Below are 11,365 nucleotides of genomic sequence, written 5' to 3'. Positions count from 1 at the left end.
TCCATACCCTTGCCCATTTTCTGCCTAACTACACCATCATTGGTAAAAAAGTAGTCTCTAGCTGTGATTATGGGTTTGTACATTTCTCCTTTCACTTCTAAAGATTTTTGCTTCATCTATTTTGTAGCTCTGTGTTTGGTATACACATATTTATGATTGATCGGTCTTCTTGGTCTCCTAGCCCTTTTATTACCATGCAATGTCCCACTCTGTCTCTGATAACTGTATTTCCTCTGAAATATACGTTATCTGCAATTAGTGTAGATAGTCTTGCTTGTATTGTGTCCATGTTGATTAATGTTGGCACGCTATATGTACTTCTACCCTTTTACTTTCAACCAACAGATAATTCTATATCTGTTGAGATTCTTCCAAATAACATATATTTGAATCAGAGTTTTTAAGTTCACTCTCCCAATTTCCATCTTTTAACTAGTGTACTTAGATGTTTTATTAATGTACTTACTTATATATTAGGGCTTATGTTTCTATTATATTTAAAATGTGGTTGTTAGTTAGTTTGGTTACTGTTTATTTCCTCTGGAGTTCATTAGATTTTGTGTGTCATCCCTTGGGTTATTTGTACATTTTGGGGGTTCCATTTTGATTTATGAGTTTGATTTATTGAGTTTATCCCTTTGTGCAGCATTTTTATTGGCATATATCACAGCATACTGGTTTGACATTTACGAGTTCTGGTGAAATTTAGAAACCGTACCTCCATTTTTCTTCCTTTATCCTCCTTTGTTTATAATGTGATCATCTTAAATATTTTCTTTATATGTATTTATATCCCCTTGAGATAATCAACTTAGAGGAAAAGCTCTCAGTTTTTCCCCACTGAGGAAGGGGTTAGCTGTGGGTCTTTCATAAGTGGCCTTTATGATGTCCACATACATTCCCTCTATCCCTACCTTCTTGAGGATTTTTATCAAGAATGGATGCTGTATTTTGTCCAATACTGTTTCTGTATCTATTGACAGGACCACAAATTTCCTAACTTATTTTTAAAAAATGTTTATTTATTTATTTTTGAGAGAGTGTGTGTGAGCAAGGGAGGGGGAGAGAGAGAAGGAAACAGAGAATCTGAAGCAGGCTCCGCACTGACAGTGCACAACCCAATGCAGGGCTTACACTCATGAGCCATGAAATCATGACCTGGGCTAAAGTCTGATGCTTACCAACTGAGCCACCCAGGCACCCCCTTATCTTTTCCTTTACTGATTGATTTGCAAATGTTGAACTATCCTTGCAGCCCCGGAATAAGTCCCACTTGATCCTGTTGAATGATTCTTTTAATGTACTCTTGGATTTGATTTGCTTGTATTTTGTTGGGAATTTTTGCATCCATGTTCATCAGAGATATTGGCCTACAGTACCCCTTTTTTAGTGGAGTCTTTGTTTGGTTTTGGAATCAGAGTAATTTTAGCCTTGTAGAATGAGTTTGGAAGTTTTGTTTTGTTTTATCCATTTCTATTTTTGGGGACAGTTTCAGAAGAATAGGTATTTACACTTCTTTAAATGTTTGGTAGAATTCCTCCATGAAATCATGTGGCCCTGGACTTTTCATTGTTGGGATATTTTTGATTAATGAATCAATTCCTTTACTGGTTATCAGTCTGTCCAATTTTTCTATTTCTTCCTGTTTCAGTTTGGTAGTCTATATGTTTCTAGGAATTTATTCATTCCTTCCAATCCCCAATATTTAAGCAGCATTCCTTCCAATCCCCAATATTTAAGTAGCCAAATTATGAAAAGAGCTCAAATGTCCATCACCTGATGAATAGATTTTAAAAATGTGGTATGTATGTATGTATGTATGTATGTGAGTGTTTGTGTGTATACACACACACACACACACACACACACACACACACACACACACATATATATATAATGGAATATTACTCAGCCATCAGAAGAATGAAATCTTGCCATTTGCAATGATGTGGATGGAGCTAGAGTGTATTACACTAGACAAAAACAAAGAAACAGAGAAAGACAAATACCATATAATTTCACTCATATTGAGTTTAAGAAACAAAATAGATAATTATAGGGGAAAGAAAAAAAAGCAAATCATAAAACAGACTCTTAACAATAAAGAACAAATTGAGGGGTTCTGGAGAGCAGGTGGGTGGGGGTATGGGTAAAATGGTGATGGGCATTGAGGAGGGCACTTGTGATGACCACTGGCTGTTGTATGTAAGTGATAAATCACTCAATTCTACACCTGAAACTAATATTATACTGCACATTAACTAACTAGAATTTAAATAAAAACTTGAAAAAATACCGCTTAGAAATCTTAAGAGGGAAAAAAAAGGTCTGTTATTTACACATTCGTTTCCTGTGTTTTTTTTTCTCATAGATTATCTCATTTGATTCTCTAAAATGACTAAGAAATTGTTACCATTTTCTTTCATCTTGTTAGGTGACTCTTTGTCCTAGCTCACTAGCTCCTAAATGGCACACTAGAGTTTGAATTCCAAATCTAGGGCTCTTTGCCTAAGAGGCTGCATTTCTGAAGAGATATTACAGTGAGTTAGATATGGTTCTTACAGAATAGTCAGCCTGAGTTTGAATCCCAATTCCATGATGCATGAGTTTTGTACAGTTAAATTTTCTGTTCCTTGTTTTTTCCATCAGTACAGGCTGGTAATAATAGAATCTATCTTGTAGAGTTGTTATAAGAGTTAAAACTCTCAGGGTATAATATCTGGGACATAGTAAGCTGGTTATTATTATGGATAGCCCAACATTATATATAAGGACTTTATCAATAGGCATTGAGCTGGCATGTCAGTGTGACAGCAGAGAGACTAGCTTGATAGGAGTGGCAGGTATGGCTGGAGAATCGTGTCTAGTGATATATTTGGATAGTTAAAGCTCAGCCACAGTAGATTACTTTAGCTTCAGATGGGAAGACAAAATAGGCTAGCTGAAGGATTTGAATTGCGATGCTGTGATAAAAGATGTATTTTTAAAGGACTAATCATGCCAGAGTGTGGGAAGAAAATGTATTGGAGACAGAGAACTCTCTCTGACTTTCTAAGCCAATCGAAATTTTCAAAGTTGACACTCATATCTCCTTGATTCATCTTTCATAAGAGCTCCTGTGTAAATCAGCTTTTATAAAATCATGCTAAGTCTTCAAATAGCATATCTGGGTTTAAGGATTCTTGGTTCATTGAAAATAGTCCCAGCAATAAGATTAATTTTCAACAACTCAGTATGTATGGTTGTAATGTGTTCCCCGGAAATACAATTTCATATCATACCACTGGAGGGGAACAGATTGAACTCAATTATTTCATTCTCTCCATTATTATTGAAATATTGAAGCACAACAAAGATACCTCTTTTCCCCTAATTGCTTGTTCTCTAGCTGCCGGCATATCGTTGATCCTCAAAATTTCAAATATTGATGTTGAAGTGACAGTATGTATTTCTGCACCACAAGCAAGTGTCAGAAATAAAGGAATTGTAAGGGAAGGCACACGATAAATCAAGAAATCTTCTACCACTACAATTCCTTACCAAGAACAAACTCTGGTTGGGAAAAGAGAAATAGAAATGCTTGACTCTTTGAAAGGAGCTTGGAAGGTTCGATATGGGTCCATCTATCATCACTGGTGAGCAAGGACTTGTGGGTGGCTGCAAGAGACTGGTGAATGTAGACTGCCTCCTTGCCAGTGCAGAAAGCCTGAGATCAGCAGAACCTTCCCGGCAATACATTTTACAATGCCTAAGTAGAAATTGCTATAAATAAAAGAGAAAAAGATTAAAAAAAAAAACCTACTCATGTACATTCTCAGATCAATTACTTCCAATGGTGTGCATTCCATAGTGGCATACAACTGAGGGAAGCATATAAACATCAATAGAGAAAACAAGGAAAGGAAGAATTGAAGTGAGAGAGAAAAAATGAACAAGGGCACAATAGACTTTATTGCTCTGTGCTAATTTCCTCTAGATTCTCAGGTTGTTGTGATGCTCTATGCATGGACTAATGATTCATTTATACTTTATTAAATCATTGCATATGGACTTTGTAAATAATACCTTATATTTGTCCAGTTTCCTATAAAACGTCTACATCTCATTTAAAGCAGTCAGCAATGCTGAAATAAGTATCGTGACTGGTTGAATATAGTGTGGTAACTGAGCTCAAAGAAGTTATCTGTCTAAAATAAAACACCAGCCTCCCAAACCATCAGCTGAGAGGTGATAGGTGAAATCACAAGAGGATCTCTAGTTGTTCAATGAAGAGCAGGCATTACAAAGGAAAGAAAAGAAGGAAATCGAATGAGGGTCAGACCATGAAAAAAAAAAAAACTACATCTAAAAAAGTGGTGTCAGCAAAAGAGAGGAAGAGAACATTCTCAGTGATATGTGAGAAAAGGCAAGAACATCCAGGGTTTATGAAGGAGAGAGGGAGCTAAACTTGTTTTTGTTGCATTTTTGAAATATGATTTTTTCATTAAGTAAACGAATATAACCTTAAACTAACGGTTTTCCCAAACTTCTTATAATCAGATCACCTGAGGAGCTTCTAAAAGGCCATGGTTACAAGACCAGACATACATTTCTTTTTCACAACTCCCCAGGATTTTGATGTACAACCATCATTAATGTTTTATTGTTGTATTTTATCTTTCCATAAATACATTTCAGAGTGGCGATAAAATAGCACCATCCACTCCTTGGTCAACGCAGAGTTGGATTCCATCAAAATCTAGCAAGAAGAAGAATAATTCTCTTATTCAGCCATGACACCATACATGGGGGAAAATATCTGAAAAGTGCAGAACAAGATAGATCTAGCCAATTAAAATAAATGTTTTTATGACTGTATAAATAGAGATTCCAACATAGCCATCAGGACATAGGACATATTGGATGGAGGAAATTGAGGTATCAGACTGAATTGTGCAAAATGGGAGTAATGAATAATTATCTATTTTTTTACAAGTTTATCAGCTGAGTCCTTCTCCATTATCACTGAATTAAGACAACAAATGACAGGCTGGATTCCTGTCTAGGATTCATCTGTTTGCTAAGTGGACAGTGCAATGTTTGCACTGTAATCTGCATATAATCTTCATGAGGTAGGATTAGGCAGAGGACAGAATCTGGCAGGATTTCCCATCTGTAGCATAAAAGCCAGGATTGTATAGGAAAATGCAATCAAAACTAGATGGTCATTAGGTAGTGCTTCGTCATCTGTGATGTTTGATTAATCCAGAATTGCCCTTCAATCAAGCCACTTTCCTAATCTTGCAAGGTACCATTTTTCACTTTATCCGGGGTATTTCCATGTAGCTTCACCCACACTACAAGAAACCCAATGTCCATAGGCAAATGAATGGTCTTCCCCCCACAAATACATTTCTTGTCTCCCCCATCCTGCAAAGTAGGGTCTGCAGAGTTGGAAATGTGGGCATATTATCTACTGCTTCTTTCTTAACTTGGACCAACACTGTTCTTTTTTCTCCAAGATGGATCCTCATCCTTTCTTCCATGGTCATTCTTGCTGCAACTGGCTTTTTTCTGGGTCTCATGCATTGCTGTTGGCTTAAATTCTAAGACTCTTTTCTCTCAAGTCCTTGTCTTTAATTCTTCCCCATCAAGATATTAAGTGCCCTCAGGAGGAAATTTAGAAATGAAAATCTGATTCCTGTGATTTAAATTAAAAAAATTTTTTTAATGGTTATTCATTTGTGAGACACAAAAAGAGACAGAGTGTGAGTGGGGGAGAGGCAGAGAGAGAGGGAAACACAGAATCTGAAGCAGGCTCTAGACTCTGAGCTGTCAGCACAGAGCCTGACATGGGGTTCGAACCTATGCACCTTGAGATCATGACCTGAGTTAAAGTCAGACACTTAACGGACTGAGCCACCCAGGTGCTCCCCATCTTCCTATGGTTTAAAATTGCCTGGTAGTTGCTGCCAAGATTGAGACTCAAGTCCTTTGACCTCAGAACTCCTCTGAGCTACCCTTGCCTTCCTCTCTCTGCTCAGTAACACAAAAAGTTCAGGAAAGTAGTTAAGAAATCAAGTTCTCCAGTAAGTGGGGTATGGATTCTTATACCAGATCAGACATTTAAGATGAGGCTTACATTTGGTGCTCCAGGTTTATTTATCTATAATGTGAGGGTGATGAAAATTAAATTAGTAATAAAACATATGCAGAAAGTTCCGTCTACTATTGGTTAAGATATGTAAGGACTTAGAACAATGCTTAGTCAATGATAACTGCTCAAAGATTATAAGCTTTATTATTGCTTTTTAACTATCTCTCTATGTTCATCTTCACATTCTTGAATGTCCCCTTCTTTTCTTGTTTTTGTATGGATTTACATACATCTTTTCCCTTGCCAAGAAGCCTACTGAGTCCTCCATTTCAATCTCAGCTTAATGACACTTTGCTGGAAAGCCTTCTCTGATTTATTAACTTTACCCTCACTGCCCCCAACCATCCATTTAAGTACCTCATTGCTGAGTCGTGTTGCTACAATCCTGTACGTCGCTGTATCATAACAGTTGCTGGAATTATGTGTTTACTTACCTGCCCCATGTCCAAAGTGCATTCCTGAGCATCTCATCCAAGTGCCTCCCCTGCTTCTGTATGGTACACACTCAGTGTGTTTGTGAAATAAATACATGAGTGAAAAGAGAGTGTGGAAATGCCATGGTGAAGAGCACACAATAAAACGAACCTGGGATGCTTTACCCCGTCAAGGGCACCCTGATACATGGAGGACTGGCAAGTGTTTGCACCCTCTCCTCTAGCTGAGGGGTCCAGAGCCCCATACAGCTGATGAAGCCTCCATGAGACAATCTAGTGGGGGAGGGTCTCTTCCTAGATCTCTAATTTCACCGACACTAAGGGACCATGGAATGGAAAGATGAAGATGAAAAGGAGGAGTTGGTAAACCACATGATGATGTGGGAGTAAGAAGCTAAGAAGGAATGAATCCCCTAAACTTGAGAGCAAAGCCAGAGCTCAACGTACCAGGAAGTCCGAGGTTTTGAACAACAATTCTATCTGGAAGGGAAGGGTATTTCCTATGTATGTATGTATGTATGTACATATGTATTTCCTAGTATTTCCTATGTGAATAGCTGAATGAGGTCTACTCACCAGCCACCTCCTCCATGTAGGGCACAGTATACATGCAAGCTCAGGTGCCAACCTTTCAGTCCAAGGAGAGAGAGGGCAAGTAGAATGGTCTCCTTAAACCTGGCTGTGCCTTTGGTTGTGTGTTTGAACCTGTGGTCTTCTCAATACCCACATATGTACTAGCAGAGATCCATTCAAATTTTAATAACAAGGGCATAAGTGTAACGGGTAAATGTCCCTCACATCACTTTTCTTGTTACTTGAGCTGGAATTTGGTTTTCAATGGCTTTGTGAAGTGCTACTTGATCAAGCTGATTTCCATTCCTTAGAACCCTTTTTCTTGTGTGTTTTCACTAAGGATGGACCACAAGAGGAATTCTCAGGACAATGGGAGGGCAGAAGGGAGGCAGAAACCCTTCTTAAAGCTCACATGTTTTGTGGTGACCTATGACTGCCCTCATTTATATGAATCAACAACTCCTTTCTGTCTTTGCCTTCAGCTTCTCTGACTCCTGAGTCAGAAGGGTGCATGTTGAGGTCTGCAATGGAGGACCCCAGCATCTGCAGGGTTACTGTGTCACCCGGCTCAGAGCCTGAAATAGCTGACATGGTTTCCAGGACATCCTCAGGGGCATCCAGCTCATGCTGGTAGATTCCAGCCTGTCCTCACCCTCCCCATTTTACATCTCTCTTTCCTGATGACCTGCCCTGCAGATGTAAAGCTCTAATTTTTTTTAATGTTTTATTTATTTTTGAGACTGAGAGAGACTAAGCATGAGTGGGGAGGAGCAGAGAGAAAGGGAGACGCAGAATCGGAAACAGGCTCCAGACTCGGAGCTGTCAGCACAGAGCCTGATGCGGGGCTTGAACCCATGAACCATGAGATCATGACCTGAGCCAAAGTCTGAGGCTTAACCAACTGAGCCCCCCAGGTGCCCCCAGATGTCAAGCTCTAACATATGCAGGGACAGCCTTACAGGCACTTCCTGCCAACTCCTGTAACTGCACATGTCCAAATCCTTTTAATGAATCTTTCTAATTCTATCTCTGTCTCTTATTATTCTTTCACCCTATATGTGTATGTGTGTGTATACATATGCACATGGGCATGCACACACACATATAAGGTGTGTGCATATATGTATATAGAGTCACAAACACACACACACACACACACACACACACACACACACACATATATATGAGGTGATTTTGCTTCCCCACTTGAACTCTAACTTATTTGACTCTCCTATTTGCTTCCTTAAGCCATATCTTCTACACAGAATTAAAAAGTCTTAAACATCTTATATACTAGTTGGTCACACTTCAGTAATCACCAGCTGCCCTCAGTGCTCACTTTCTCCTGCAGATTCCTATGTACCTTCTGTCAAATGTAATAATGGAAACAACAAAAACAGAAACGACCACAACCATGAGAAATCTAATGTTGCTAAGTTCACAGGTACTAATGGGTGAGTGTTCATTGTTTTCAAAATAATAAGTATTGGGGGAAGTCAATGACTTATAAGAAAGGTCACCTGTTTTTGTTATTTCTATTAACTAGAAATACCCTTCCTTGTAATGGCAAAGGAGTCATGTTCTGACAACTTGCACTGAATGATTCTGCTGCTTCTTTCTGGAACACCAAAGAATAAATCTAAGCCACTTTGTTGTGCATTAATCTTTCAGAAATCCCCAAGCAATCATTGTGTTCTCATAAGTCATGTATCCTCCAGATCCTGCAACCTTTCTGAATCCTTATTGAGTGCTGTAGAGCAGTCCCAAGACTTTCTTCTCAAGAAAACAAATTGGATTCCTGCTTAGGACATGTAGCCTGAAACAATCTAAGGTCTTTGGACTCCTCACTTAGAGAACAGAATCTGGGCACCTGGTAGTGTCATAATCCATTATTATAAAGCCTTGAGGCACATATTCAAAGTGAAGTGCTCAGTAACTTTGGCATTACAATAGTTTGTGGTGTACTTTGAAATTAAGTTAGGAATGTGAAATGATCATGCTGACTCCCAGACTGGTCATAAAGAAGCAAGATGGCTTAGGTGGAGAAGCACTAGGTTGATTTGTGGCAACCTTGTTGAGTTGCTTAGTTGTGATTATAAATAATAAACTCCCTAAACATAATGAAGTAGGAACTGACAATAGAAAAATCAATAATGCATGAAAACATCCCTGTGATTTACTGGTATTTAAGCCATTCTGACATTGTAGGGTCCAAAGCTTGCTTGAACACCACTTTCAAGGACCAAGTGAGTATAGGACACCATTGTGGAAGAAGGCATTAACTAAATTCACATTTATGGTTTAATAATGACCCAGATGACTCGATCCCTGCAGGAGGGGAGTGAACAGGCAGGTTGACTGATTTGTAGTGTAGCTTTTTAATTGCACCAACATTCTCTCTCTTTAAATAGGGCCTTTGTTAACGGCGAATTAGAAGTTGAGTGAACATTTTGGTGTTTGTCCTTGCCTTCATGAGAGAACAAGGTCTCATATGTCACTGTCCTGATCATATGGTTTACAGGGAATAGAAGAATGACTGGCATCCCCTCTGCAGGACGGTGGCTGACACGTGGCCCTCAGAATTCTCTGTAAGTTAGGGACACAGAAGGACTTATAAAATGATTAAGGACATAATAGAGTATCAGGAGAGATGGGTGTATCATGGGATTGAAAACGATGCTGTAGGAAGACCTTCAGGGTGATAAAGAAACAGATCAGGATGAAATTCTTTCAGACCACCGATATACAATTGCTCCAAGTCTTTAGTCCTTTACTCCATTTCTGATCTCTATCTCTCTGTTTCTATTCATAAAACATCTCCTGTCTCACTTCCTGCTTAGCATTCAGGACCCATCCCTTTACCTTCCTTTGCATGTAGTCAACACCTCCTCTCTTTATTGCTACTTGTGGCTTCACCTGCTGGGACAGTATCATCCTGCATTACGCCCTTCCTCTGTGGGACCCGTGACCACGTCCAGACTCCAGAGTTACATGACAGGGAGTCACACCGTTTGCTCCCTGTGCTGCTGAGAACCATGGACACAAATGTGATGAAGCCCTGACCGTGTCTCCACGTGCCCCTGCAGAGATGCCTTAGTGGGATTGTCTCTCTTTCCCACAATGGATGTATTGTTGTTGTTGTTGTTTTATTACCATTTCCCTTTAGACCTCTCATCTCTCTGCCCCATCCCAGTTCTCAGCTGATGCCCTCAGCTCCAATTCGCAGAGGAAATAAACCACCACTTTGATGACCATACATGTTCTAGCTGAGATAGCTTTTGAGCTTGGGACTCTGGGTTAACTTCCTAAGGCCAAGTATAAAAATGTTTGAGCAGCATCTGGCTGACTCAGGCTGTTAAGTGTCTGGCTTTGGCTCAGGTCATGATCTCAGGGTTCGTGGGTTTGAGCCCCATGTCCAGCTCTGTGCTGACAGTTCCAAGCTTGGAGACTGCTTTGGATTCTGTCTCCCTCTCTCTACCCCTTTCCTCACTCATGCTCTGTGCCTCTCTTTCTCAAAAACAAATAAACATTAAAAAAATGTTTTGGATGCATGTTTTATATTTCTGCTCCAGCTTTTGGGATGAGTAAGGCCACCTCCTCATGTTGCTTTTATTCTTCTCTCAAGTTTCAGATCTTATCGCATTCCACCTTTCCAGTGGCCTCACATCGCCTCTCCCCCACCTCCACCCCCATACACAGGGATTTCAGTTTCAGCCATGTCGTTTCTTAGCATCAAGCAGTACTGTGTGCACACAGACCTACTATCCAATACCCTTCTCTAACTGAGGCTCATCCCCCAATACCATCCACTTCTGTCTTGCTGTTTCATAGCCACACATCTTGAGAGAATCTTCTAAACTCTTCTTGATGTCAGCTTTCTTACTTTCCGCATATTCCTCAAGTGAACTTCTAGAAACCTATTTCAAATCAATACTTTTTTAAATGGCGGGAGGGGGAGGGGGGAGAAATCTTGTACAGCACATATTTTTGTTTGGCATTATTTATGCCAAACAAAAATGTATGTAATTTAAATCTTCCAGAACAGTAATTTGCATAAAGTATTCTATACCTGGGTTGTCTCTGCCCTCACATGAATGTTTAATAAAATATGTAAGGCTATCAGAAATGATTTGTAACAAAGCAAAATAGAGTCATATATATATATATATATATATATATATATTTGTGTGTGTATATATATGTATATGTGTGTGTATATATA

This window comes from Suricata suricatta, chromosome 15 (assembly GCF_006229205.1).
Source record: "Suricata suricatta isolate VVHF042 chromosome 15, meerkat_22Aug2017_6uvM2_HiC, whole genome shotgun sequence".
In the NCBI taxonomy this organism is placed as follows: domain Eukaryota; kingdom Metazoa; phylum Chordata; class Mammalia; order Carnivora; family Herpestidae; genus Suricata; species Suricata suricatta.
The sequence above is the reverse complement of the archived record's forward strand: the minus strand, read 5'-3'. Positions refer to the sequence as shown.